This window comes from Lepidochelys olivacea (genome assembly GCF_965140295.1).
Source record: "Lepidochelys olivacea isolate rLepOli2 genome assembly, chromosome: 21".
Classification (NCBI taxonomy): Eukaryota; Metazoa; Chordata; order Testudines; family Cheloniidae; genus Lepidochelys; species Lepidochelys olivacea.
The window spans coordinates 15,146,843-15,173,681 of NC_140431.1; the positions used below are offsets into that span (position 1 = coordinate 15,146,843).

At 54.8% G+C, this 26,839-nt stretch overlaps 1 protein-coding gene across 2 annotated transcripts in view; it reads left to right on the plus strand.

The window, feature by feature from the left end:
• NAV1 (neuron navigator 1) overlaps positions 1-26,839 on the plus strand; it is a 298,657-nt gene that overhangs the window by 154,328 nt on the left and 117,490 nt on the right. The window lies entirely within an intron of this gene.

The following is a 26,839-nucleotide window of genomic DNA, read 5'->3' on the forward strand; positions in this document are numbered from 1 at the left end:
TGGTTTCCTCGGGAGCCCAGCACTAGGTCCAGCACTAGGTTCCTGGGGTGGCTCCAAAGCAGCCTCATCTATTTTCTTTGCAAGCCTCACCCGCTTGCAAATCATATCAGCACTGCCTGAGCGTGCGGGGCTGGAGGGACATGGGGGCCACTGCCCCAGGGGAGCATCCTGGCAGAAACGCCAGGCTAGGGCCCTGCAGCCATAGGAGGAACAGGGAAACTCCAAACAGATCCATCACACATTACACCCGGTGTCAGAGCTGCCCGGGCCTCCATTAGGCGGGAGAGAGCCAGCGGCTCCTCCCGTTCACCCCAGCTCGCTTGCTCGCTCACTCGCAAGAGGGCCACCCGAAGAAGAGTTACATTCCCCCCGGAAGCCAGCAGTGGGACAGGTGAGAGCAGAGATGCTGTCTGCCTGGCCCCGGCACTGCCCAGCAGCTGGGGTGCGTTGCTGGGGAGAGGCTTGCCTTTCTGCCGAATGGCATTAGCCGCCTGGCAGCAGGGACGGAGCAGAAGGCATGAGACTGGAGCTTCACTGGTCCGGGCTTGCGGCTGACTGGGGCCAGGGGGGATTTTTCTTAGGGCGTGTTTGGAAATGAGGCCCTGGAGAGCCTTCACTCCAAAGGCAAGGGGCAGGCATTGAGCAGGAGGGCGCTCCCCTCGGCTTGTCCCCTTCCCCTTTCTGAGCACGCCCGCTCAGTATCTCTTCCATGACTCGGTTGTCCTGGGCGGGGGCAGCAAAGCTGCCTCTGAATCCAACCCATCTGGGCACATGACAAGCCCCTACCCCAGCAAGGGAGTTGGAGGGTCTTTGTCACCCACTCACTCTGAGATAGGAGGAGCTCCCCTGTCCCTCTGGAGTGGCTGGAACAGACACATTTTGAACCCTGAGTGGCCCTGCGAGGGCACCATCAGAGTGAGAGAGAGAGAGAGAGAGAGTGCACCATCACAGAAAGCCAGGCTCAGCCCAGCTTACACTGGTGCAGCTGGGGAGAGCTTGGGTGTGTCCTGCCATTGGGCTGCAGCTCAGGAGGGTCCTGCTGGAGCTCCCAGCTGTGGTGTGGAGCAGGATGTGCCCGCAGCAGGTCCAGCCGCTGCACGGGTGTCCAGGGCAATGCCCCAGCCGGGCCATGGGACTGCACTGGCTCTGTAGCGAGATTAGCCAGGGTTCCCTTTGCTTTACAGAGCTCACTGCCCACACAGTCAGACCACACATACACCCATCCCCTGCAGCACCCCCCCACCCACCCACCCGCACACCCATCCCCCTCACACCGCAGGCCACCCACCCAGCTGCACTCACATGCGCTCGAAAGGGTGAAAGCGACGGACACACTGGAGAAAGTTCAGCCTCCCGGCTCACGGTCTGCAACTGCACTGCAGACCCATGGCTCCCTCCTGCCACTGCTGATTGGCTCTGTCGTCACCCCGTAACAGCTGGCGTGGACTCGGCTCTGCATGCTGACAGCTCTAAGAGCTTCCCGTTTCCATCTTTGCCTCGCCCGCTCCTCACCTCTCCGGCCCGTCCTGGAGAGTCACCGGCGGTTCAGCATGAGGGGCTGTTGCCCAGCGTGCCCGCAGCAGAGTGAGCACTGCCCGGAGAGCTTTGCTGGATCCACCGGGGCACATGAGACCTGTCCTGGGACCAGACCCCAAAGACAGGTCTGAACTCTCAAGAGCCAGCCTTGGATTATGAGACAGTTTCACTGAGCCTGAGCAGCTGCCCCGCCATCTCCCTACCAGACCCTTGGAGTATTTTCAGTGCACCTGGGCAATCAGCCCTGCAGTGAGGAAGGATGGTCCAGTGGTTAGAACACTAAACCTGGGTTCACTTCCCTGCTCCACCACAGACTTCCTGTGTGGCCCTGGGCAAGTCACTTGGCCTCTCTGTGCCTCAGCTTCCCATCTGTACAATGGGGATAGCAGCACTGCCCTGCCTCACTGGAGGGTTATGAAGAGAAATATATTACAGGCTGAGAGGTGCCTAGATGCTGTGGTGACGGAGGCCAAATAAGCACCGTAAATAGTGACCCAGCACAGGTACAGAGAGGCAGTGGACATGGTCAGTGGTCCTCCGCATTGCCTTGAAAGGTCACCTCTGGGACTAAGATGGGCATTTACTCTTCCTTGGCCACTAATCCTTGGCCTGTCTGTTGAGACTGCCAGCTGCCTGGGCACTGGATCCCATCCTTTGGCTGGCTTATGAGCTCTTCAGAGCCGGGATTTTTTTTTTCTACATCTGTAAAGCGCCTAGTGCAACAGAGCCCTCCAGGCCTTACCGCTGTGTAAATGATGATGATAGTACCAGAGGGGGGCAGGTAGTGCCAGCTGCAATGACCTTTTCGGTGATGTTCCCACCCGCCCATGGGAAGCCAAGCTGAGGATCACCTCCCCTGCCATCGGGGCCAACCCATCTTGCACTCACAGCTGACTTCACTCACACTCCAGCCAGCAGCCAAGAGGGAAAGGACTTTGCATCCACCCTGCCTCTGCTCACAGAGACTCAGCTTGGGCACTTGTCCCTTGAAATGCAGAGAGAGGCCAGGTCGAGGGGTAAATCCAGCACCGAGAGCACAAGATGCTGGATTGAACTCTCCTCCTCCCTGCCAGAAAGCTCCTGGAAGCAGAGGGCAGGCTGATCGGCCATGTGTACACGACACATCTGGAGGGAGCTGAAGCAATTAACCGAAGGGACGGTTTGTGCTGCAGGAACCTTCAGCCCCCTGCTTTGATCCTTCAAATCAGCCCATTGCTGTGTCGTAGAAAGTCCCCCTGAGTTCTGCTTTCCCCAGTAGCTCTGAATGCACACAGCCGGCAACGCCACGGCAGCCGAGAGCTCGGGCTGGCTTTATCTTCCCCTGTTCTGCTGAACCAGAAGCAGGTGAAATTGCTATGGCAACTAGTGGATGGCAGCGAGTCTTGTTGCCTTGGAAACGAGACCGAAACCCAAAAATATACAAGAAAGGCCATCTGGAATTTTGAATTTCCACGGCATCCAACCTCTATATGTCTTTGTGACCAGGGAACGGACAACCTGCAGTTCTAGAACACAGCCCCAGACATGCTAGAGCCTTTCTAGAGCCAGAATTCAAGGTGTAGTTACCCTTGAATTCTGGCTTTTCTTTTTTTCTTTCTTCGTCCTTTTGGTTTTCTGTCTCTGACTGTAGATTTCCACTCTGAACCTGTGGGAGTGATGTGGGGCAGCTGGAGACGTAAGAGCATATGTACATATTTGTATCAAAGCTGGGAACGGAACCCAGGTGTCCTGATTCCCAGGTCACTACATTAGCCACTAGACAACACTGCCTCCTTTATGGATGAGAATACATAGATTAGCTCATTCGTGTCCTATGATAATTAATAGGATCGTACATTTATATACATGATCCCTGTTCCATTCTCTATAGGTTCTTGTATCACCCTCATCACCCTAGTGCCTGGGCACCTTCCATTATTGCATTCAGAGACATTACAGAGGTCTGTCCCATGTGGTTCGTCCTTTCATCATCTCCCCAGTGTGAGACTTGTGGGTGCAGGAGAGTGTTTTGCTGGGGGGGTGGTAATAAATATGTCCCCGCTGCTCTATGCTGATGCTAGAGGAGGCCAGTCAGAGATATGCAGCTGGCACTAGGAGAGGAAGGCAGGGTGGGAAGGGTTGTGATGGTTCATAGATCCTGGAAAAGTTTGTTTCACCATCTCAGACCAGCCCTTGCACAGATGAGCTTTACCCTTGTGCTGTAGCAGCATTCCTCCACGTCCAGCAGGTTGGAAATTTTCCGACAAAACAGAGTTTCGAAAATGTGATGGGGTTTGACAAACTTTTGCGGTATCACAGGCAGGGCTTCCGCAGAAAACTGGCTTCCCAGCCTGTTCGCCTGCTGGGGTGCCCCGCCTGCCAGGCGCCCAGGTAGCCCTGCTGCACTCTTAGCAGCGGTGAAAGTGGCAAGAACCCGACCCTGTGGATGTGAAGTTGAGTGGCTGACCCGAACCACCACCCATGCCCACAGTTCACACCACTATTCTTAGTCTGGCGGCCCATGCCAGCAGCAATGCAGACATACCCTTTCAGTCAGTAGTTGGTGGGGTCCATATTTTGTTTCAGACACACCATGTGTCGATGGTTCCAAAATAACAAAGGGTTTGAGATTTCGGTTTGTGAGAAGTTTTGAAAAACGTGAGTTTCGTTCCAGTTTGGGGGTGAAACCAAGTTTTGAAATATTGAACCGTGAACCGGAAATCCTGAGTTTTGGGCAGCTCTACATCCAGAGCTCTCCAATATTAACGACTTCCCGCCAGCTCTGGGATGTACCACCCAGTGAAACAAAATGGTAAACTGAGGCACAGATCAGGACCAAGACTGGCCTAAAGCCACCATGGGAGGTTCAGGCCAGCGTGTTTAAAAGCGACTGGTGATTTTTGGGTGCCCAACTGGAGTGTCCTGGAGCTGAGAATAGCACATGCAGGACGGCTTTGTTCCTGACCAAGGGTGAGAGAATCCCAAAGGACTGCCAAAGCCAGGTTCCATCTAGCATCTCTGTGCGGCTCAGAGGGGGATCGTGTGTGTGTGTGTGTAAAACCCAGCTAACTAGATTTATAGATACTTTAGCCTGAGAAAGTTCAGATCCCTTTTAAAAGCTTGGCTCACTTGTTTTACCCCAAAATGGGTTTACGTTCCAGGTCTCTCGGCTCTTCCCTATTATTAAGAGAGATTCACGTGACTTAGTGGCAGTAGCTGCCCAGGAAGTGCTGATGTGGCTGAAGCGCTGTCGCTGCCCAGTAGCTATTTCAGCATTGTTCAGTCCCCAGCCTTCCCTTCTCGGCCGATGAATTAAAGCCTCTCCAGGCCCACCAGACCCCGGAGCTCTGAATAGATTCTTCAGGGTTGACCAAGCACTCCCAGCGAGACTGCTCCCCGGCTGGCTGGCGCACGGTGCCGGCAGTGGCATTCCCATGGAAAAGGCTGCAGGAAGATGAGCCCGCGGTTCTGTTCTCAACAGTGGCCAGTTTTATGGGTTCTCATGGAGACTTGTGTTTGCAGCTAAAGGATCCACCCCAGCAGCCAATGCCGGCCTGGAGCCAGGGTCTGGCACTGCCAAAGCAGGGATGAACAAAGCAAAGACGAAATATGGGACCTACCAGTTCATCACTCTCTTTCTGGTGGGAGAGGGGAATGGAACTGAAGTTGATTATTTCCCTTGAGTCCTGGCTTTTTGTCTTTGCTTGAAAAGGGGTGCTGTTAACTCTGAGCTCTCTCCCTGCTAGTTTTAGGGGCTGTCTCCTCCTCGCTATAATCTCATTCACCTGACTGCCTTTTAACTGAACTGCCTGGCCATTGCTCACAACCTGCCGTCCTGCCCAGGCACAAACGCTGGACATGATGAATCTGGTCCCATTCTCCTTCTCCAAACCAGGCTCCCCTCGAAGTCCAGGAGAGTTTGGGAATATGGGATTGGACAGAGTAGGGTGACAAAGACCCAGATGCAAAACAGCAGCAAAGTAAGAGATCTTTTAGAAAAACCTCCCGTCTTCATTTAAAAATTGCTAGTGATGGAGAATCCACCACGACCCTTGGTAAATTGGTGCAGAGGTTAATTACCCTCGCTTTAAAAAAATGTACACCGTGTCTGGCTTCAACTCCCAGCCACTGGATCAGGTTATGCCTTTGTCTGCTAGACTGAAGAGGCCAGTATGGATGGTTTGTTCCCCAGGTAGGTATTTGGCAGGGAGCTCGAAATGGTGTGGGATTCCTTCCTCCAGCATAGGGGACAGAGCATTGATGTCAGTAATGCTACGTTATGTGCCCCAGCTGAGGATTTGCTTGTAACGTAAGTCAGTTAACTGACAGTGATAGCAGGGAGCCAGTGCCTAGTTTGTGTGGGTCGGCAGTAAATGAGGGGCGAAGAGATCTGCTCTCAGTTAACCACATACACCCTCATATGTGAACTCCTGTTTACCTGACCGTGTCAGATGCCGTCAGTTCCTTTTGGTAAGTGGGGTTCAGACTCCAGACTCCCAGCCCATGCATCGCCTTTAAACATCGTCTGACTGTCGTCTGTCTGTCTCTCGACCGTCGGCCCGGGGCTGTTGGTTGATCTGCTCTACGGTGTTTCTAAGGTGTCTGTGTGTCATTACAGTATGTGCCAGCATTAACCTAAGGCAGATCATGGAGCACTCCCCTACGGTCAGAAATTTACCGAAATAGCTATTTTAGAATCATTTTTTCAGGCTGGGCCCTGTGTGGACACTCTTATTCCGCAGTAGCTGTGTCGATCCAGTTCCAGGTCCTCAGTGCCGCTGGTGAGACGTGAGCAGCCAGGCAGCAAAGAGTTAACATGGTGAGCATCAGTAATACCCTTTCGGATCCCCCTGGGGGCTAACAGCCCCACCCCTCCCCATCTGTGCCCGTCTGGGGAAGCAAGACCCGCTGGCGGGGGGCTGCCGGGGAAGGACAAAGGTCAGTGACATGTGGTGACCAGCGAACAAACTGCAGCAGATTGAAGGGCGCACAAAAGCTGCCAGCAGATTGGTGGAGCTTGAGGCAATGAAACCAAAGGGAGGGCGGGAGTGGGAATGAATCCGCCACCTCCTGAACAGGCAAAGGGCCAGGGAGATGGAGGGGAAGTGCCTGCGAAGCGTGGCAGGGCCCTGGAAAACGCCCTCCTGGGGCAGCGGGTTCCATGAGTCTCAACCCCCATCTACAGCTGTAACTAATCAAGGCAGGGAACCCGGGTCCAAGGTAGCCTGGGTGGAACCTGGCCTTACAACCAAGCTGACAGCGTGGGCTTCCCGTGGCTTTGGGTGCTCAGACACAGCCCCACTCCCCGAGCCCCCATTTCAATCCGCAGGGCAGGCTGTAGGTAGACACAAAAGCAAGATTTGCCTAGGACCCTGGCTCAAGAGGATTTGGATTTGGATCATTTAGCACCCGAGAGGAGGCAGGAATTGACTCGGAAATGTTTTCATGCCAGGGTGGTTGCTTAGTAGGTCAGTTGCTGGGCGTTGGGTCTTTGCTCCCAACGCACCATTAAGTATATGAGGAAACCACCTGGATGCAGCTGGGTCCCAAATAACCAGGGTCACTGGGGCTAACACTGCTGCTGAAGAAGACAGTGTGCACCACCAGAGGGCTCGCCAACTGTTTAAAGGGACACTACGCAATTCCTAGACACTGACTCACGGCATCGATCCATAAACTGAACTCCCTGCATCAACTCGGATTACTTGGGCCAACAGAGAGTAATGACCTCTGAGCATCCCAGCCCTGTAGCTGGTGCCATGTGGCTGAAAGGCTTGGTACCCCATTCCCAACGCACCGAGCCATCCAGTCTCTCTGAGGGCTGCAGTTCAGAATGCTGCTGTGTGCCAATCTCCATGCCTCACTGGGCTCTGATGCATCCCAAAGGCAGTCACAGAAGGTGTGGTACTGGGGACTGTGCCTTTAAGGGCTGAACTTCCCAGACAGAGTCAGGGTGGGGGGCTAGGAAGCTCTTGGTTTTACGGACAGCCAGGTGGAACCACCACAGAATAAAGCCGAGCTTTTGCAAGCACCTTAAGTTCCTGTGCTTCAGGTTTGCTGAAGGCCCTAAGGGGGAGCGATCCCTGAACCCTTCAGTGAGGAGCGATCCCTGAACCCCAAACGGGACCAGGAGTAACGAGGATCTAAGAATATACCCTGAGCAGAGGCATGAAGCCATTAAAAGTCCCACCAAAGTGGATACTGTCTGGGAATATGGAGAAGGTTCAGACAGCACTCCACTCTGTAGCTGCTTGCGATGGCAGCCTGTGAAAAGGACACCAGTCAGAAGGTAGCCTGGCTTTGAGAGATGACGCCAAAAACTGATGGGCTTCCCCCTGGAGCTCGTTCCCTGGCAGGAGGGATCACTGTGGAAGAGACACCTGGAGTTCCTCGGCAGATCGGGGGAGTGAGCCACAATCTAGAATGCTTGGTGTAGACTTGCAGAGAGGGCACTGATTTGCAAACGTGGCTAGAAATAGCCCTGAGCAGCACATAGAGGGTGTCCATCCCTCCTCCCTGGACACTGCAGTGTCCTCCGGGCTGCCACAGGGGGGAACAGAAGATACGACAGCTGCCTCGCACCCAAGCATCACCTTTGTGCTACTTTCAGCTGGACGAAGCGAGAGGATGGGATCCCCGGACTCCTGCTGGGGGCTCTGGTGAAGCTCTCCATGCTGAGACGCTGCCAGGGTCCAGGGCGTCTCTCCCCATGCACACCTGGTAGCCAGCAATCAATACAGATCATGCATGTGTATCTGGAGCCATGCCCTGCCATCCCTCGTGTGCTCCTTATGCACGGACTGCACCTGCGAGGGACTCCCTGCTCCAGAGATCGGAAGGCCAAGGCGCAGCCGTGCACCGCTGCAGCTCGCTCCTTCAGCGGAGGAGGTGACTCCGTGTTGACCGGCTCTGTCCTCGCAGCCTGGCCCCGCTCCTCGGCCTCATCTATGCTAGAAGGTGTTGCCGGTGTAGCTCTGTGGGAAAAAACCACATGGCCCCTGACCAACATAACGGTGCTGGCAAAAGCCCGGGGGTAGACAGAGCAGCCTTCTGCCAGCATCGCTTATTCCCGGCCCCCGAGTGAACCCAGCTATCCCAGCAAAGCGCCGGTTTGCCGGAAGAGCTGCCCCCACATTAGGGGCTTCTACCGACACAGCACAATTGGCAGGGGTCACAGCTCTCCAGCCCCGACGCCAGCAAGAGCTCGGCCTGAGACGTGGCTTTGGCGACCAAGGGCTAAGCGCAGTCCAGCCCCGGGGGGCCAGCACGGCCTGAAAAGCGGCAGAGAAGGGGCGTGGCTGGGGCCCCCAGCGGAGGTGCTGAATCAACAAGTTCTTGCCATAGCCTCTTTGGGCTCCTGCAGCACTATCAAAAGAAACCCAGGCTGATGTCCCTGGAGCAAATCTCCTGCCCCACCGCCAGGCCCTCTTTGCCAGTGGGGAAGGGACTCTAGCTCAAGCAATGTGTTCCGTGCAGTGTGGCGAGGCTCAGCCAGATCAGAGCTTAGGGGCGGCTCATTCGGGGGTGATCCAACCCATGTGGGGGGAGGGATAGCTCAGTGGTTTGAGCACTGGCCTGCTAAACCCAGGGTTGTGAGTTCAATCCTTGAGGGGGCCGTTTGGAATCTGGGGCAAAAATTGGGGATTGGTCCTGCTCTGAGCAGGGGGTTGGACTAGATACCTCCTGAGGTCCCTTCCAACCCTGAGAGTCTATGACATCTCCCAGGAGGGGCCCCAAGTGGTTGCAGGAGTGCAACGTCAAACCTCAGCATGGGGCACACCCACATGTCCACCCCGGTGTCCGTCACAAGCACACAGAGCAGCAGCCTGTGGCTCTGGCCTGCGCTTGGCTTCAATGGGCTTGGAGCCTGAGGATTCAACGCCGTCGTTTTAAGCAAACACGCAGCAGCCATTGAAACTGACTTTCGCTAGCCCATTGCTGGTGCGCGCTTGGTCGCTGTCGGAGGGGAGGGGGGGAATTAATGAAACCACAGGGACGGCATTCGCAAGTCGCTACCATCCCCAAGCCAGGCGCGCAGGGCTGCGGTTCGGTGGTGGGTTTATTTCCCACCCCTGCAGCAAGATGAAGTGGTTTCATTGTGTTTGGAGAGGCTCTGTGTTTGGAATGCTAAGAGGATGGGAATTAAACCACATGCTCCAGGCGAAGGCAGGGGTCAGGAAGGACTGGTTTTCTGCCACGCACAGCATCGCACAAGCAGGTTTCCCTTTCCTCCCAAGCATCCAGCATCGGCTGCTGCAGGAGAAGGCATCAGTCCCGTGGTCTGATGTGCTGTGGCAGACCCTGTGCCGGCTGCAGGTTTGCTGAAGGCCCTAAGGGGTGGGTGGTTTGGTCTTTAATGCAGCCATGGCTGGCTTCTCCTCTGTGTGTAATTGCCTCTGGGGATCACCCCGGTCTCTGCGAATCCTTTTCAGGAGACGGGAGGGTGAAGCGCTTTGCATAGTGAGCTGCATTCCCGTGGAAGGAGCAGTGCCAAGATCATGGGCAGAGGAGATTTCCATACTGGGATCCTTCTCCTGCCATGCCTGGAGCGCCAGGGCCGGGAGCAGTGAGGCTGGCGGGTTTACGAGCCGGTACAAAAACTTTCCCTTGGACGCTGTGGTTGGTTTATAGCCCTGGTTAAAGCCCTCTGGGAAGTGCAGCTTTCCTCAGCTGTTCATGAGCACAGTCCCTGTTAATGACCCGCCTCTTGCCAACACAAACAAATCCGCCGGGGCTACAGGAGGGAGCTTTTTGCAGGACTGCGAGTCTCCTGCTGGCAAGTTCTGCTAAGAGACAGGCCTGTCGCCGCCCCATTGATTCCCCATCTTTCTCTCCCCCTCTTTCTAATTGCTAGGGTCCCCTGCCTGCCGACAGCATCTCCTCTCACTCGGTTAACAGAGATCTCAACCACAAGCTCTGGGCTGGGTGCAGGAATCCCTGGGTGGATTCCCGGCTTGGGCTGTACGGGGGGGCAGACCGGATGGTGCCTTCTGGCCTTGAAATCTTCGCTGAGCCAGGTCCTCAGCTGGGTTACTTGGACTTCAGGGGAGATTCGTTGGTTCACACCAGGAGGAACTGGGTGCACTCTCCGTACAACAAAAAGGAGTACTTGTGGCACCTTAGAGACTAACCAATTTGAACCAATCCTATAGAGGGTGGCATGGCTCTGGGAGTCTCTCATCAGGCCTATCGGATGCTTTGGCCGAAGCTTGCGGTTTGGGGGGGGGGAGTGCCCTTCCTGCCCCCCCAAACTATGCCCATGCTGCCGCCACTCTGCACCTGCCCAAGGCTACTCCGCTCATGATAACAGTGGGGTGGGCATGGCTCCCCTGCCCCTCCCCAGTTCTGGCACCCCTGGTCCCCAGGATGTGGGGGACCCAAATGTTCTTTGTGCCCAGGGCTCCAATCAATCTTAATCCACCTCTGAGGGCCGCAGAAAGGCTCTCCGCCTCTGAACCCAGCTCAGTGGGGACAAGATAAGAGCGAGCCGCTATCCAGAGGGTGCGATGGGGAAAGGAGAGGAGGGGTCAGGGTGGCGCAACTGGGAGCAACTGGACTTAGACACTTTGCATGGGCTGAAAACTGAGATCAGCCATCAGGGAGTCAGGGAGGAAGGGGTCATGCAGTCTCCATAGCAGGGGCCAACACCCTCTACCTAGGACATTTTGAACTAGCCAGGACCAGGTAGCATGGGTTATTTCCATCCCTGAATTCTATTGGCCAAATCCTGAAGTCTCTGCCCCATCAAACTACATTGAGAGTCCGTTTCCACCAGCGCTGTCCATTGAGATCAATGGGGGTTTTGCCTGAGTAAGGACATCGTGATCTGGCCACCTGATTCTCTGACGTGGCTTTATTGACGCCCCCACCTCTGGCTGGGCTCCTGCCATATGGGCAGGCGAGGGGGGTAGATTTTCCTGTCCCCCAGCTGGCGGTTTCGGCGATGCCATTATGGCAGCTTTGGAGACAGCATGGCCGGAGGGGGAGGGAAGCCGTTTCAGATCCTGTTTTGGGCAAACAGGCTTGAAAATAATAAAACGTGAGGGAGGAAGGAACCGGGTGACCCAGGCTAACAGCAGCCAGACCTCATGGTGGTTACTTGGCGGAGTTACTCCTGGCATGGGTTCAGCCTGATGTGTCTGGAGCGTTGGTGGGTGTCTGGTGGGGAATTCCCTCCTGCAGCGCTCTACCTCACTGCTCGTTCCCTCTCCTGGCGCTTTGAAATATGGCCCTGGTTCATTCATAAATGCGGCTGTGATAGCCGGGCGAGCCAGCGGCGTACGAGGATGGACGTGTCTCTTAGAGGATTTATAGAGCTGAGGATCCTGCACTGGGCCACGAGAAGTTTTGTTACCCTGGGATATTGCCTTTTATTGCAGAGTTTATTAATATTTCTTCCAAGCGCTGGAAGGGATCAAGCAACCATTTAAAAACATTTCACTGTCTGGGGAGATTCATTACTGCTTGCGTATAACAGGGCCTCTCTGTAATGGCTCAGAAATACAGCAAGGCCTTTTATAGTCAATTCCTGTTCACCAGTTGAAGGCTTTACTGGGAGCTGTTCCCAAACCTGATTTGTGTCTGAAACAGGAGGGTGCCTGGGGAGACTCTGGAGAGGGGGTTAAAAAAACAAGCACCATATGCTAAGGCCACAATTACACCCTCCCACGTGGATGCAAGTGCCACAAACAAGACGCACATATTTTAGCTTCACTGCTGTGCACACCCTCACATCCATGCCCAGGCACCATCTTCACACAAACGTGCCCAGGCAAACAGACACCAATCTCATTGCGCACCCTCCCACCTGCATGCAGCCAAATCCCATGCACACTTGCACACGCGCTCACTGTCACAATGCCCATGTTCGCACACGCCCGTGCAGCCACACGCAACATGCGTCCAACTGCCACCATCACACGCATGATGCGTGCAAGCACACGTGCTCGTGCAAAGGCCATTATCTCTCTCTGTCTCTCACTCACACACTTTTCCGTGTGTTCGCACGTTTTAGGGTTGCTGCTGCCCATCCATGCACATGCGCCATCGTCACAAATATGCCTGCATACATGATGCAAACAGACACTGGAAACACATGTGTGCAAGCCCGCATGCGTGCTCACACATGCCCTCCGTGGTGCATGCCCTGGATCTGTCTTGCCATTACAAGTGTTGGCAGGAGTGTGAGCCTTTGAAATGAGGTGTGATGAGCTGTGCTGAGTTTGTTATGATTTTATTATTCCTCGTATTAGTATTCTGAAGCATTTACCGACTTCAGCTGTGCCCAGCCCTGAGCTATCTGCCTCATCCATCCCTGCTCGGAAACCATCCCATTCTGTATGCAGGAAGACCAGGGCCTGATCCAAAGCCAGTTGAAGTCAGTGGAAGGTCTCCCATCGATCTCAGTGGGGGGAGCTGGGCTGTGACCCCCAGAGAGCTGGGCCATGCTCTGACCCCGCTGTCCCTTGGGGAACAATCCATGCCCCAGTCCCTCGGCATCTCACTTTCACTGATGCTTCCCTGACTTCCTTGCCATGTCTTCCGCCAAGGTACCGCAGCATTGCCATGGCGATGTGGGAGTCAGGCAGGGGCAATAGGGGAAGGCAGCAGGGGACATGGATCCCGCCAGCTCGGGGAGCAGTGGAGAGCGATGTCGATGTTCTACCGTGGAAGCCAAGAAATCACAGCAAAGCAATCAGGACTCTGTACTGTCAAGCGGCTTGCTGGTTCATTTAATTAACTCCGTCCATTCCCACTGTAAAATCCCAGCAGCCAAGCAACCCACTGGATCTTCTAGCGGGGAGGGAATGTTGTCTGGGGTCAGGTTGCAGGACTCCTGGGTTCTATTCCTGGCTCTCCCCCTATACTTGAGCAAGTCCCATCTTCCTTTCTCTGTGTCTCAGTTGCACAGAGGCTTTGAGACCCTGGGATGAAAAGAAGGAAAAAGCATTCACTCAAGACCCTCAAAGCCTAGGGGTACCACTCACCTCTCCTACCTTACGGGCTGCACTGGGGGAGGGGTGGAAACCATCTTTTCCTGGGAGGCTACAAACTAAATCAGAGGGACAAGTAATGGCATCCTGGATAATTACAGAACCAAGAGCCCTCTACAGCACTCCCTTGAGGTCCCACCCTGGAACCCAGCACTGGTCTCCTGGTTTGCTACCCAGCGGTTTGCATGTTGTTTATTCATAGGACCTAATTTAAGTGTCACGTTGACTGAGGTCTGTTTATTGCATTTTTAAAAAGGGAATTCCCTGATTGTAAGGAAAGAAACTGACATCCCCACACCCACCCTGATCCCTCCTGCTCTGCCTTGAAACTTTGATGGGCTTAGTTAATGCTAGGTATGGGGATGAGGGGCTCAGGCCCAGCTCCTCAGCTGGTGTAAATCGGTGCAGCTCCGTCGAAAGCAACAGAACCAAGCTGGGTGACACTGGCCTCTCCTGGATTCTGGATGGTGGTGCTATGCCATGGTGCTGGGCCATACAGATCTGGATGGGTGGATAGAGGGAGGTGTACAGAGGTGGATGGATGGATGGATAGAGGGAGGTGTACAGAGGTGGATGGATGGATAGAGGGAAGTGTATAGAGAAGGATGGATGGATGGATAGAGGGGTGTGTATGGGATGAACATAAGAACAGCCATACTGGGTCAGACTAATGGTCCATCTAGTCCAGTATCCTGTCTTCCTACAGTGGCCAGGTGCTTCCGAAGGAATGGATAGAACAGGGCAGTCAAGTGATCCATCCCCTGTCGTCCACTCCTGGCTTCTGGCAGTTGGAGGCTTAGGGACACCCAGAGCATGGGGTTGCATCCCTGACCATCCCGGCTAATAGCCGTTGATGGACCCATCCTCCAGGAACTTATCTAATTCTTTCTTGAACCCCATTTTGGTTTTGTGATGGATGGATGGATACCAGTGCAGGGATCCAGAGCAGGCTAGAGCCAGCCCTGGCATGAACAATGCATAGTACAGCAGGAACGATGACTGGCCCAACCAGTCTCTTCTGGCCCCTCCATGTAGAGCTCAGTGACTGGCTGCCATGTCTCAGGATTGGTGAATCATGGGTGGGTTGTGCTCTCTCTTGGAGATGTAGACAGGGGCTGGAGGAGGCAGCAGCATAGATGCTCTCAGCGTGGATGTGATGTAAATCAGGGCAGGCAAAAGAAAGCAATGGGCCATTAGCAGCTGGTGAGGGCGGCGTTTTCCATGGCCCAGGAGTCTGGGCACTAATGGAAACACAAACTGCGTCAGAACGGAAGAGATGGGGTGAAGAGCCCAGTCTGGGAGCTACTCTCAGGCCGGATAACTGGATAACCAGGCCGGGTCCCAGAAGCAGATCTGTCCCCAAGAGCTACCAAGATGGGGTATTGAACCCAGGTGGTGCCCAGGAAATGGTCCCCGCTGGCAGGGTCCTGAAGCGAGGACACACAGATTCTCGCACTCTGATTGCACCCTCAGTGCGTTATACACAGAGACGGACTCGAGCGCCTCCAGGGTTTGTGGAGAGTTTGCTGGGATTTGAACCTGGATCTGAACTGTGCAGTTCTGGAAGTAAAGATTTACAGAGAGCCCCGGAGTCCTGTGCACAGGGACTGCTGTGAGCCCACGCTGTGAGACCCTGTGCATTAGTGCCAGGGTGTGTGCAAACGACCCTTGTGGACCTCTGCGGGCAGTGCTGTGGTGATGACAGAGAGATTTCCCCTTGGAATGAGTCGGAATCACAACCCTGCCAGCTCTGCAGGTCCTGGAGACCCTGCTGCATGGCTTACCAAGCGAGTGTGATGCGGGGGCAACCCACACCGGCCCGGCCCCAGCTGCACCCCGCAATCTTGGTGCCTCTGCAGGGACGGGAGCCCATGAATGGAGCTTGCTTCCTGCTCCACGCTGTGCAGCTCTTAGCACCCCACACGACAACGGGGACCAGCGTAGATCAAAGACCTCTCAGCCTCGGGAGGGGAGCCTGCTCCATCCTGGTGGGAGAGGAGGTTTCACAGGTTGAGCATCAGCTGTACAGCACCCAGTCGGACCTAAGCCACAGGTCTGAGCCCTGCCCGGGGCAGCACAGCCATCCTCCTCTGTGAGGTTGGTCCCAAGCAGTTTGGGGTGTCAGAGGCCTTAGAAACCCAAGGCCCTGTCTGCTTGGTGTAGCCCTTTTCCAAAGGAGAGGGTGTCCTTGGCTGGTATTTCGCCTTCCCTTATGGCTATCTGCACTCCTCCCCGCCAGAGGTGGCTGCATGCTAGTGCTGATGTGTAAACCTATGGCTGAAAGTTGCTGTGTATGCAGGATGTACTGGCTGGGTATCTGTCTACTGCTGCCCCCTGCTGACAGGGTGGAGAACAGCTTAGCCATGCTTCACAGACCCTGGTGCCATTCGTGCTGTGAGGGGCTGTCCGCTGGCTCCAGCGGCAGGGGCCTGTGGGTGGGCGCGGGAGGATCTGGGTTCTGTGCCCGCTGCTGCCACGAAGCTCTGAGTGACGTGACAGCCGTGTCGTTTGGTGGGGCCAGCGACCGTTTCCCCACAGCTGAATAAAGCCTGGGGCTGGGGGAAGTGGTCCCTCTCTGAGTGTGAGTGAATGCCAGGCCCCCACATGGTACCGTTCTTGCCAGCAGCCTTGGTGCAGAGACGCTGCCGTGGTGACGGGTCTGCGACCCAGCACTTCGTAAAGCAGAGCATGGGCTCTGCAGTCAGCACATCAGGGTGGGGGGCGCTCAGCTCTCTAGGCCAGTGCTGCAATAGTCCTGGGGCCCCCAGGCCGTGTGGGTGTGGGCACAGTGAGGTGGGGGGTAGAGCGTTCCCCCCCCGCATTGGGTGCACAGGGGGCAACTTGCCCATCACTATTTCTATGAGGAATGCAGAGTCCAGCCCCAGGCAGCAGGTGGGGTCTGAACCCACATTGCAGGCAGCATGTCCGAGGGGCCGCGGGGATCAGGCCCAGCCCGAGGGGCTGCAGGGGTCAGGCCCAGTGCACACACTGTCACTGAGAGCTGGGGATCTCAGCTCTCCGCAGCACCCGAACAGCTGTGGAACACATGGCAGGGCAGCAGCGGCTCGCTAATTGATCTGAGCCAGGATCCAGCGCTCTCCGGCTGTTCCCACACTCTGGTCTTTCCCAGCAGATCCGGTTTCCGCAGTGTTCGCGGACATACACCAGCTCCCAAGGATCATCCACTCTGTGAAAACTGCCCCGCCCCCCACAGATGCCAGCCCGGGATTCTCAATCCCCATGGCAGACTACACAGCTGGAATTTATCCAAGCAGCGTGCCAGCCTGCCTCCCCCGCCCGGCATTACCCCCTGTCCTGTGATGACGTGAGACCACTGCAGGGCCACCTAGTCCTGGCACAATGGTGCCATCCTCCAGCAGAGAAGGGTTTGATTATTATGAGCTGTATGTCAGGAACACCATCACAATCCGGACCCCAGTGTGCTAGGTGCTGTACAACAGATAGTGAGAGACACTCCCTGCCCCAAATTGCCAGCACTCTCAACAGACAACAGCAGGATTACCATTTTATTTTACAGATGGGAAACTGAGTCACGGGGTAGATTCAGTGATGTGTCCAAGGTCACACAGGGAGTCTGTAGCAGAACTAGGAACTGAATGAAGCTCTTTCGGCTGCCAGCCGGGTGCCTTCTTCCCAAGCCCATCCTTCCTGAATGAGAGCAGCCTCCCCTCGTGTGTGCTGAGAGCTCAGGGCAGCCACTGCTGTTGCTTTCTTCAATTCAGAGGTGCTTTAGCGAGGTGTCTCTCTGGGCACTAAGGGGACCTGGGGGCTGGTTCACCTTCCTCTGCAGTGTGGGGCATGGGTCACGTGGTAAGATTAGGTCTCACTTAATCCCCGGGCATTGGCACCCCTCGGTCCCGCCTGTTCTCTGCCTGTGGCACACAGTCGCTTAGTCCCCTGAGGGCTGTAATGCTTTGGTCTCATTCTGGCTGTGGGGCTTGGTGGGGTTGGTGGCCTTTGCTAGTCAGTGGGTCAGACTGGAGTGTCTGTGCTCCCCTCTGGCCTTAAACTCTGTGACTCAGCACTGAAATGCAGCCACCCCTGGGAGGGAGCCTGGCCCGTCTGAAGCTGCAGCTCCACGACACAGCAGTCTAGGGCAGAAAATGAAGACGACCCCTCTACCCACTCCAAAGCGCGGCAGGTTTCAGAGAGACCGGATGGGATTATAGGCCCTGGAATTGGCCAGGATGCCGGAGATAACGTCCCTGCACTTAGGAAAGCCCGGGCCATAAGCCATCAGCCCGTGGGCTTTGTGCTTCGTTTGAAAAATGCACCTTTCTCCTGTAGGAGGCGCCTCTCACCAGAGTGCACAGCACAGCACCCCCTTATCCTCAGGCTGGGCCATTTGTTCAGCAGATGCACAGTAAGAAGGAAGAGCGCCCCCTACTCAGTTACTGGGACGGTCACAGCCCCAAACACAGCCTGCCTTTCCTTTTGAGCATGGGCATTAGTGCCTCACATATCCCCTACCCCTGACCCATTGTCCTAAGCTGTTGTGTTGCTGGATGTGGTTAGAGAGCTGCTGCATTCCACTCCAGAGGTGGCTGCATGTCTGCAGTGGGTGCAGTGATTCCTACTGGCAAAGATCCTTTGCCCTGCAGGGTGCTGTGGCCATTTAAGCCATTGTACTCATGCAGCGAGCCTGACCCGCCACCCGTGCAGCTGTGGCTACACTGCTTTCAGCACACTAGCGCGTGTATGGCTACTCCTCCAGCTGTCAGCCCAGGTGTGAGCAGCCACACTGCACAGCCCTGTCTGAGTTACTGGCTCCTCACTGGTGCTGTTCGCCCTGAGAGTTGCTAGGACTTCTAGGGGGGATCTCAGTTCAGGGAGCTGAGTCGCTCAGTGATTCAGGGAATTGTGGGAGAACTTGTGTGCCCAGAAGGACAGGCAGAGGGAACTGTGGGAAGGCACAGGAGGGAGGACTGTCAGTGTTCGAGGGATTTCGCTTGCATCTTCCCTACAGAGTGGGTGGGTCTCCAGCCGCAGTGAAAGTAGTACCCTGGCTCTAGCCCACCCACCCCCCAGGCAGGCCAGCTGGCCTGCTTTGAAAGCACCACCATACCCAGGCCAGAGTTTTGTGTACTTGTGGCACCTTAGAGACCAACCAATTTATTTGAGCATGAGCTTTCGTGAGCTACAGCTCACTTCATCGGATGCATACCGTGGAAACTGCAGAAGACATTATATACACAGAGACCATGAAACAATACCTCCTCCCACCCCACTCTCCTGCTGGTGATAGCTTATCTAAAGTGATCACTCTCCTTACAATGTGTATGATAATCAAGTTGGGCCATTTCCAGCACAAATCCAGGTTTTCTCACCCTCCGCCCCCCCCCCCCCCACACACACACACACAAACTCACTCTCCTGCTGGTAATAGCCCATCCAAAGTGACCACTCTCTTTACAATGTGCATGGTAATCAAGGTGGGCCATGTCCAGCACAAATCCAGGTTTTCTCACCCCCCCCCCTTTTTTCCAAAAACCACACACACAAACTCACTCTCCTGCTGCTAATAGCTTATCCAAAGTGACCACTCTCCTTACAATGTGTATGATAATCAAGGTGGGCCATTTCCAGCATAAATCCAAGTTTAACCAGAAGGCCTGGGGGGGGGGTAGGAAAAAACAAGGGGAAATAGGCTACCTTGCATAATGACTTAGCCACTCCCTGCTCTGCGATACAGCCGCATTTGCTCCAACCCCTCAGACAGAGACAAACACCTACAAGATCTCTATCAAGCATTCTTACAATTACAATACCCACCTGCAGAAGTGAAGAAACAGATCGATAGAGCCAGAAGAGTTCCCAGAAGTCACCTACTACAGGACAGGCCTAACAAAGAAAATACCAGAACGCCACTAGGCGTCACCTTCAGCCCTCAACTAAAACCCCTCCAACGCATTATTAAGGATCTACAACCTATCCTGAAGGATGACCCAACACTCTCACAAATCTTGGGAGACAGGCCAGTCCTTGCCTACAGACAGCCCCACAACCTGAAGCAAATACTCACCAACAACCACATACCACACAACAGAACCACTAACCCAGGAACTTATCCTTGCAACAAAGCCCGTTGCCAACTGTGCCCACATATCTATTCAGGGGACACCATCACAGGGCCTAATAACATCAGTCACACTATCAGAGGCTCGTTCACCTGCACACATCCACCAATGTGATATATGCCATCATGTGCCAGCAATGCCCCTCTGCCATGTACATTGGCCAAACTGGACAGTCTCTACGTAAAAGAATAAATGGACACAAATCAGATGTCAAGAATTATAACATTCATAAACCAGTCGGAGAACACTTCAATCTCTCTGGTCACGCAATTATAGACATGAAGGTCGCTATCTTAAAACAAAAAAACTTCAAATCCAGACTCCAGCGAGAAACTGCTGAATTGGAATTCATTTGCAAATTGGATACTATTAATTTAGGCTTAAATAGAGACTGGGAGTGGCTAAGTCATTATGCAAGGTAGCCTATTTCCCCTTGTTCCCCCCCCCCCCCCCCCCGACATTCTGGTTAAACTTGGATTTATGCTGGAAATGGCCCACCTTGATTATTATACACATTGTAAGGAGAGTGGTCAATTTGGATGAGCTATTATCAGCAGGAGAGTGAGTTTGTGTGTGGGGGGGGGGTGAGAAAACCTGGATTTGTGCTGGAAATGGCCCACCTTGATTTTCATACACATTGTAAGGAGAGTGGTCAATTTGGATGAGCTGTTACCAGCAGGAGAGTGAGTTTGTGTGTGGGGGGTGGGGTGGGTGAGAAAACCTGGATTTGTGCTGGAAATGGCCCACCTTGATTTTCATACACATTGTAAGGAGAGTGGTCACTTTGAATGGGCTATTACCAGCAGGAAAGTGGGGTGGGAGGAGGTATTGTTTCATGGTCTCTGTGTATATAATGTCTTCTGCAGTTTCCACAGTATGCATCCGATGAAGTGAGCTGTAGCTCACAAAAGCTCATGCTCAAATAAATTGGTTAGTCTCTAAGGTGCCACAAGTCCTCCTTTTCTTTTTGCAAATACAGACTAACACGGCTGTTACTCTGAAACCAGAGTTTTGTGTGTGGACGGGAGGGATATTAGGGGCAACACCCAGGTAAGAGCCTGGGTTAACTCTGCAGTGAAACCATGCCCACAGAGGATAAAAGCCTACTACTGCCACCTGCTCACTGAGTGACTCCCTTAGCTTAGCAGTAAAGGTCTGAGCTGCAGGGCCTGAGTTTGAACCCTGCTGATGATATATGCTCCACAAGATCTTCCCGCTGTGGAGGGGCTCTGTTCCCACTGCACTTTCAAAGGGACAGTCCAGTGTGTGCCACCCACCTTGGAGAAGGGCTTGTACCATGTCAAACAAGGCTCGCAGCTCTCCCTGCCTAGCCTCCGGTGTCCATGTCCTTCCATTACTACACATTGTGGGGGGGCAGTTCCAGGTCCAGCTGGGCTGAGAGCGATCAGGGCTGACAGGCATGGGCAGAGCTGAGTGTGTGTGGCCCAGCGGCGGGATACCGGCTGGGTGATTGAGGGGCGACAGCAGACGGGGGGTATGCATGTGCAGGAGCCCAAGACTGGGATAGCAGCAGGACAGCTGGTCAGGACTGAGGGGCAGCACCAGAGACTAGAGTCGCGAGGAGCGTTCCATCGGCAGAGCCGGTAAAGACGGACCCAGGCGCGGCGTCACCGAGTTGGTGGGCACACACCGAGCTAGTAGGGGCCAAAGGGCTGGAGCTGAGGAAATCCTGCATCCGGGCAGGGGTCAGACTAGAAGGCCCTGATGGCCCCTGTGGCTCTGTGGCTGAAGGGCACTGGCAAAGCTGCTTAGAAGCAGCCTGGGTGAAATGTGCCGGCTTGTTCCAGCAGAGCCGTGAGAGTCTTAAGCACTGAACTGCCCAAATTCACGTTTCTCTGGATCAGTCGTCCTCATTTCTTACCTAAGTGCCAGGGAGCCCCTCATTAGCTCCGGGGTCAGGTTTGTGCGGACAGAGCCAGCCAGCCTCTGCTAGTCACTGAGGTGTTCGGGATCCTGCCGTGGGACCTGCCAGCGGCTGGGAAGCTGCACAGCTGCACAGCACAGCTGACCCCCCCCCAGCCCCCCACTGCTCTCATCTGTAAGTGAGGTTGCTGTGGCAACCCAGGAGGTGTCAACGGGAAGTGCCAGGGCATTGTCCCTAATGGAAACATCTTTAAATAAACCATGGTGGGGGGGAAGAATCTGGGTCATGAGCTGGAGCGAGCCGCGTTTGGGAGCCAAATACCATCGAGGTGGCAGGTGCGCGGAGCCAGGCTGCTGCGATCCGGGTCCCAAGGCAGAGACAAGCCGCTGCCACTGGGCATTCGGGCTCCCAAAGGGGCAACATCTGGTCGCAAGGCTCTGGAGCTGCTGTGGGGTCGGGCCCCAGGACGGGCCAGGAGAAGGGCAGCTTGTGGCAGGCAGCGCTGATGCCACCAGGGGCTGAGCTGCCCCTAAGCACCAGATGAGCTGCATGTACCTGGCCCCTTGCAGGATCAGGGTCCTCTTTCCTCTCGCTGCCGCCACACGCTGCAGGAGCAGCCGCAGAGACGTGGTCAGTGGGTACCTGGCTCAAGCAGTCAAGAGATCACGAGTCAGATCCCCAGAAAATCTTGAGACTGGCTTAACGCTCCTGAGATGTAAAAACAATCCTAGCTGTGGACTCTTCGTCCTCACCTCCTGGCGACTGAATCTTTAACGGTCACGGGTTTACGCTTTTCCCCGCAGCCAAGAGAGGCAGAAACTGGCCATTTTAAAGTGAGTCTGGTGTATTCACGTGACTCCTGGAGCTGGGAGCTTTACATCAAATATAGAAGATGTGCGATCAAATCACAGGAGCTGGCAACAGTGGAATTGTAGGGTCGGCATCAGGGATCCGGGCAGTGGTGCCCAGCGTATAGAGCAGGAGTCTGTAGCCAGGAATCAGAGCTGAGAGTCAAAGCTGAAGGCAGAAATCAGATCCGTGGGTCAGGGCCAGGGTATCTGGAGCCAGGCAAGGCAGGAGCGGGGCTGGGAACCAGCAGGTACAGGAGCTTTCACAGCTGTGAGCAAATGCTTTGAGCAGCCACCACCCTGAATCATAGAATATCAGGGGTGGAAGGGACCTCAGGAGGTCATCTAGTCCCACCCCCTGCTCAAAGCAGGACCCATCCCCAATTTTTGCCCCCGATCCCTAAATGGCCCCCTCAAGGATTGAACTCACAACCCTGGGTTTAGCAGGCCAAGGCTCAAACCACTGAACTACCCCTCCCCCAACCTGCTGCTGCTGCTGGGCTTTAGAGCCAGCCTGCTACTGACCTGCAGTGCTCATTACATTGCCCAGTGACTGGCTCCGCTGCCGGCCATGATTCCTAACAACTGGATCCTGGTGCGCACGTAAATCCCCACCACCGAGCGAATGCCTAGCAGGGGGCAGCATTGCTCACCCCAAAACAGCCTCCAGCTCCCCACAAGCCTCCTGGGGAGACCGATCCGCTTGGTGCAAGCCACACCAGGGTGTGTCGAGTAGGGGCCCTGGGCTGGCTCCCATCCAAACACCTTCCATCAATCTGGCACCAGGCCGCGGTGGCCAGTGCCCATTGCCACTTATAAGTATCTAGGCAGGGGCGTGTGGCTCTTTGCAGACCTGGCCTCAGCACAGGGGGTCCCACAGACACTCATAGCATCACCCCCGCTCGCATGGGGGAGAGCCTGGCAGGTTCACCTGCGCCTGCACTGGGGTTAGGGCTCAATCAGTAAAAATCGGGGGTGAGGGGTTGGCTCCCACAAGGTTCCTGGAGCCATGGGCCAGACTGGGACTGGCTTTGTTCAAGTCCATTGGAGGGGCTGCAAAGAACCTTCTGCCAGCCAGGGGCTGCTGTGTCCCAATCCCTGTTCATGTCACTACTCCAGAGGGGCAAGGAAAGGGAGCGGCAGGGTTTGGCCTCACCTCCTTCCACCCTGGCTGGCAGATGTGGCTGGTTGCAGAGCAGGGAGTGTGCTGCCCCTCCTAACGGGGGAGCACCTGTGCAGCTCCATGCAGCCTCCGGCACAGCGCCGAGTTTCTGGGGCTCCCGGTCGGGCTGTGCCGGAGCAGGAGATGGGACCAGGGAGGGTAGAGGCTGCTCTTGGCTCTCTTTGCTCAGACTCGAATAAATCTCTAGCCCTTTGGGCCAGCCGAGCCCCTGGCAGCATCTTCCCACAGGGCGAGAGGCGAATGTCTTCTCGTGTCATAACCTTGTTGGAGGAACCCTTTGAGGCACGGATTCCCGGCTGCGTGGCCGGGCTGGAGAGCGGAGAGCAGACTTCCTTGGTCCTGGGCAGGTGCAGCTCAGGTGGGATGCATAGAGCAGTGTAACCCAGGGTGATCTGTGCTGAGGGACTCAGACCCCAAAGCCCAGGCCTGTAGCTGGAGGGGCAGGTGGCTAATGGCTGCACAGAGCTGTGGGCAGTGTACCTGGCTCAGCTGGTCAGAGCAAAGGGGCCGTGGGTGCTGGAAGGTGGGGAAGGACAAGAGGAAACAGGGAGGGTGCAGAGTAGAGTGAGATGCAGGATCTTCAATGTGCAGGGAACTTGAATGTAGAACAGATTTGCAGGCCCAGGGGAGGGGTCAGCTGAGTTGGATGTGGGGGCTGCAGCAGGTGCTCCCCAGTGCCCCCAGTGAAACACTAACCTAACCAGGTCCCCGCCTGGTTCCTGAGCCTCCAGGCTGGGTCCAATGCCTGCGAGATACCCCGTGCTTGGACGGGCAGCTGCTCAGTGCTGCAGCTACGCCCGTGCCGGATTGGTGGCTGCCTTTTTGCTGGCCGAGGTCTGTCAGCACCATCTTGTGGCTGGATCTAGCAATGGTGGAGGTGGAAGAAAGGCAGGTTTGTCTGTGCTGGGGGGTGGGAGAGGGCTGGGGGAAGGGAGGGGAACTGGCTGGGGGAGGTGCAAAACTCAGGGCTGGGGCTAGTCGCTTTACCAGCCAATCCACCAGCCCAAGGGACTGGTTTTGGCTTCAGGGACCTCCCGTCCTTTCACCTTGGGAACCGCTTTTCTCCATGAGTCAGGCCAAGTGCAGTCAGTGCAATACAAGCTGCTTCCCCACAGATCTGCTGGTGCCCCTCAGTCCCCACCCGCAGGCCCCTGTTACTCCACCCAGCAGGCAGTTATGGTGACACCCAGCTCGCAGCCCCCTACTATCCCAGCTGTGAGCACCTCCCCATCGCACTGCCAATGCCCCTTCGCCCCAAGCCACAGCCCCTCTGCTATTCCAGTCCCCTCCTCATCCCTTTTTCAACCCATCTCAGTCCTGAGCCGTAGTGAGACGCACCAGACAGACCGATAGATGGACACTGACACTTTCGTTTAGGACTAAATGTCGGGTTTGTTTGGGGGAAAAGGAAGGGAGGTGTCAAGGGACGTAACAGCGCCTCCTAGGAATATAAAATAGTTTTAAGCTCTGCCCTGCAGCCTGGGGCACTGAGCTGCTGGAAGAGAAACTGACACATCTCATTGCAATCTCCAAACCTAGGGAAATGCAAACAGCAGCGTCCCTGGTGCCAAGGGACTGAGCATCTGACCACAATTCCAGTTTCAACCCTCTGCCCTGCTACAGATTATGAGCAGGGTTTTTTTTGAACCGAGATTATCCCATTGAGCCAACCCAGGTTCTAAATGATGACCCCGTCCTCTTCCCTCTTGAAAGGATCTCTGGGGCTACCATGGATTAGACCCCTCTCTGCTTGGCAACACTTTTGATTAAGGTCCTTAAATATGCATGGGTTGTCATTAAGATTTAGTAAGACAGTTATTGCCTGGGGTTTAATTACCAGTTAATTATTAAACTGTATTTATGGAAGGCTGGCAGGTATGTAATAGATGCACAGACATTGATACCCAACCCGTGCCAATGAATCCTTTACCTTTGAATTGTTCTTCCCTGGGCGTGTTCCTCGTTATCAAAGGGTGTTTGTTTAAAAAGCTGGGAGGCTCAGAGAACTAGGAATGGGATACTCAGGGCTTGTGCAGAATCATTAGCTCAATTGTAAGCGTTTTCTAGACTAGGTTTTAATTTGACCAGATTAACACATATTGAAGGCACACTGCCTTGTCTACACTGGGCTGTCAACACACGTCAGCTAAGACCTGTTAACGTCACTCCTTGAATACCAGTCTAGACAAATTTCAGAGGAGCAGCCGTGTCAGTCTGTATTCGCAAAAAGAACAGGAGGACTTGTGGCACCTTAAAGCCTAACAAATTTATTTGAGCATAAGCTTTCGTGAGCTACAGCCCACTTCATCGGATGCATTCAGTGGAAAATACCTAGACAAAGCACATTTCGCTCCATTCTAGCAGGTCAAGTTGTAGCCTAGCATCCAGCCTGTGTGACGCAGCAGGGAGTGGGGTGGATTTGACCTGGGAGTGTTGCAGGGAAGGTTCACTGGGACCCTCCTCGGCATTGGGGATGAGAGACTTCCCCTGAAGGAAGATACCTGAGGCTGTAACGTGAGCCAGGAGGGGGGTTGGGAGAGCTGACACCATTGTCCAGTTTCCTAGGCAAAGGTGTCAGCTCTCCCAACCCCGCTCCTGACTCATGTTACAGCCTCAGGTATCATTCCTTCCCCAGCTGCTGAGTTCCAGGCCAAATTACAGAGAGATCCCTCCTTGTGGAAGCTTAGGGACCTGGCCAACCTCAGTGAGTTATGGACCATGGGTAGAGGCTGCCAGGAGAGGTTCCTGTGGGAGAAGGGATTACTATACCAAGAATGAAAAGGAGTACTTGTGGCACCTTAGAGACTAACCAATTTATTTGAGCATGAGCTTTCGTGAGCTACAGCTCACTTCATCGGATGCATACCGTGGAAACTCCAGCAGACTTTATATACACACAGAGAATATGAAACAATACCTCCTCCCACCCCACTGTCCTGCTGGTAATAGCTTATCTAAAGTGATCATCAGGTTGGGCCATTTCCAGCACAAATCCAGGTTTTCTCACCCTCCACCCCCCCACACAAATTCACTCTCCTGCTGGTGATAGCCCATCCAAAGTGACCACTCTCTACACAATATGCATGATAATCAAGTTGGGCCATTTCCTGCACAAATCCAGGTTCTCTCACCCCCTCCCAAAAACCACACACACAAACTCACTCTCCTGCTGGTAATAGCTCATCCAAAGTGACCACTCTCCCTACAATGTGCATGGTAATCAAGGTGGGCCATGTCCAGCACAAATCCAGGTTTTCTCACCCCCCCACCCCCATACACACACAAACTCACTCTCCTGCTGGTAATAGCTCATCCAA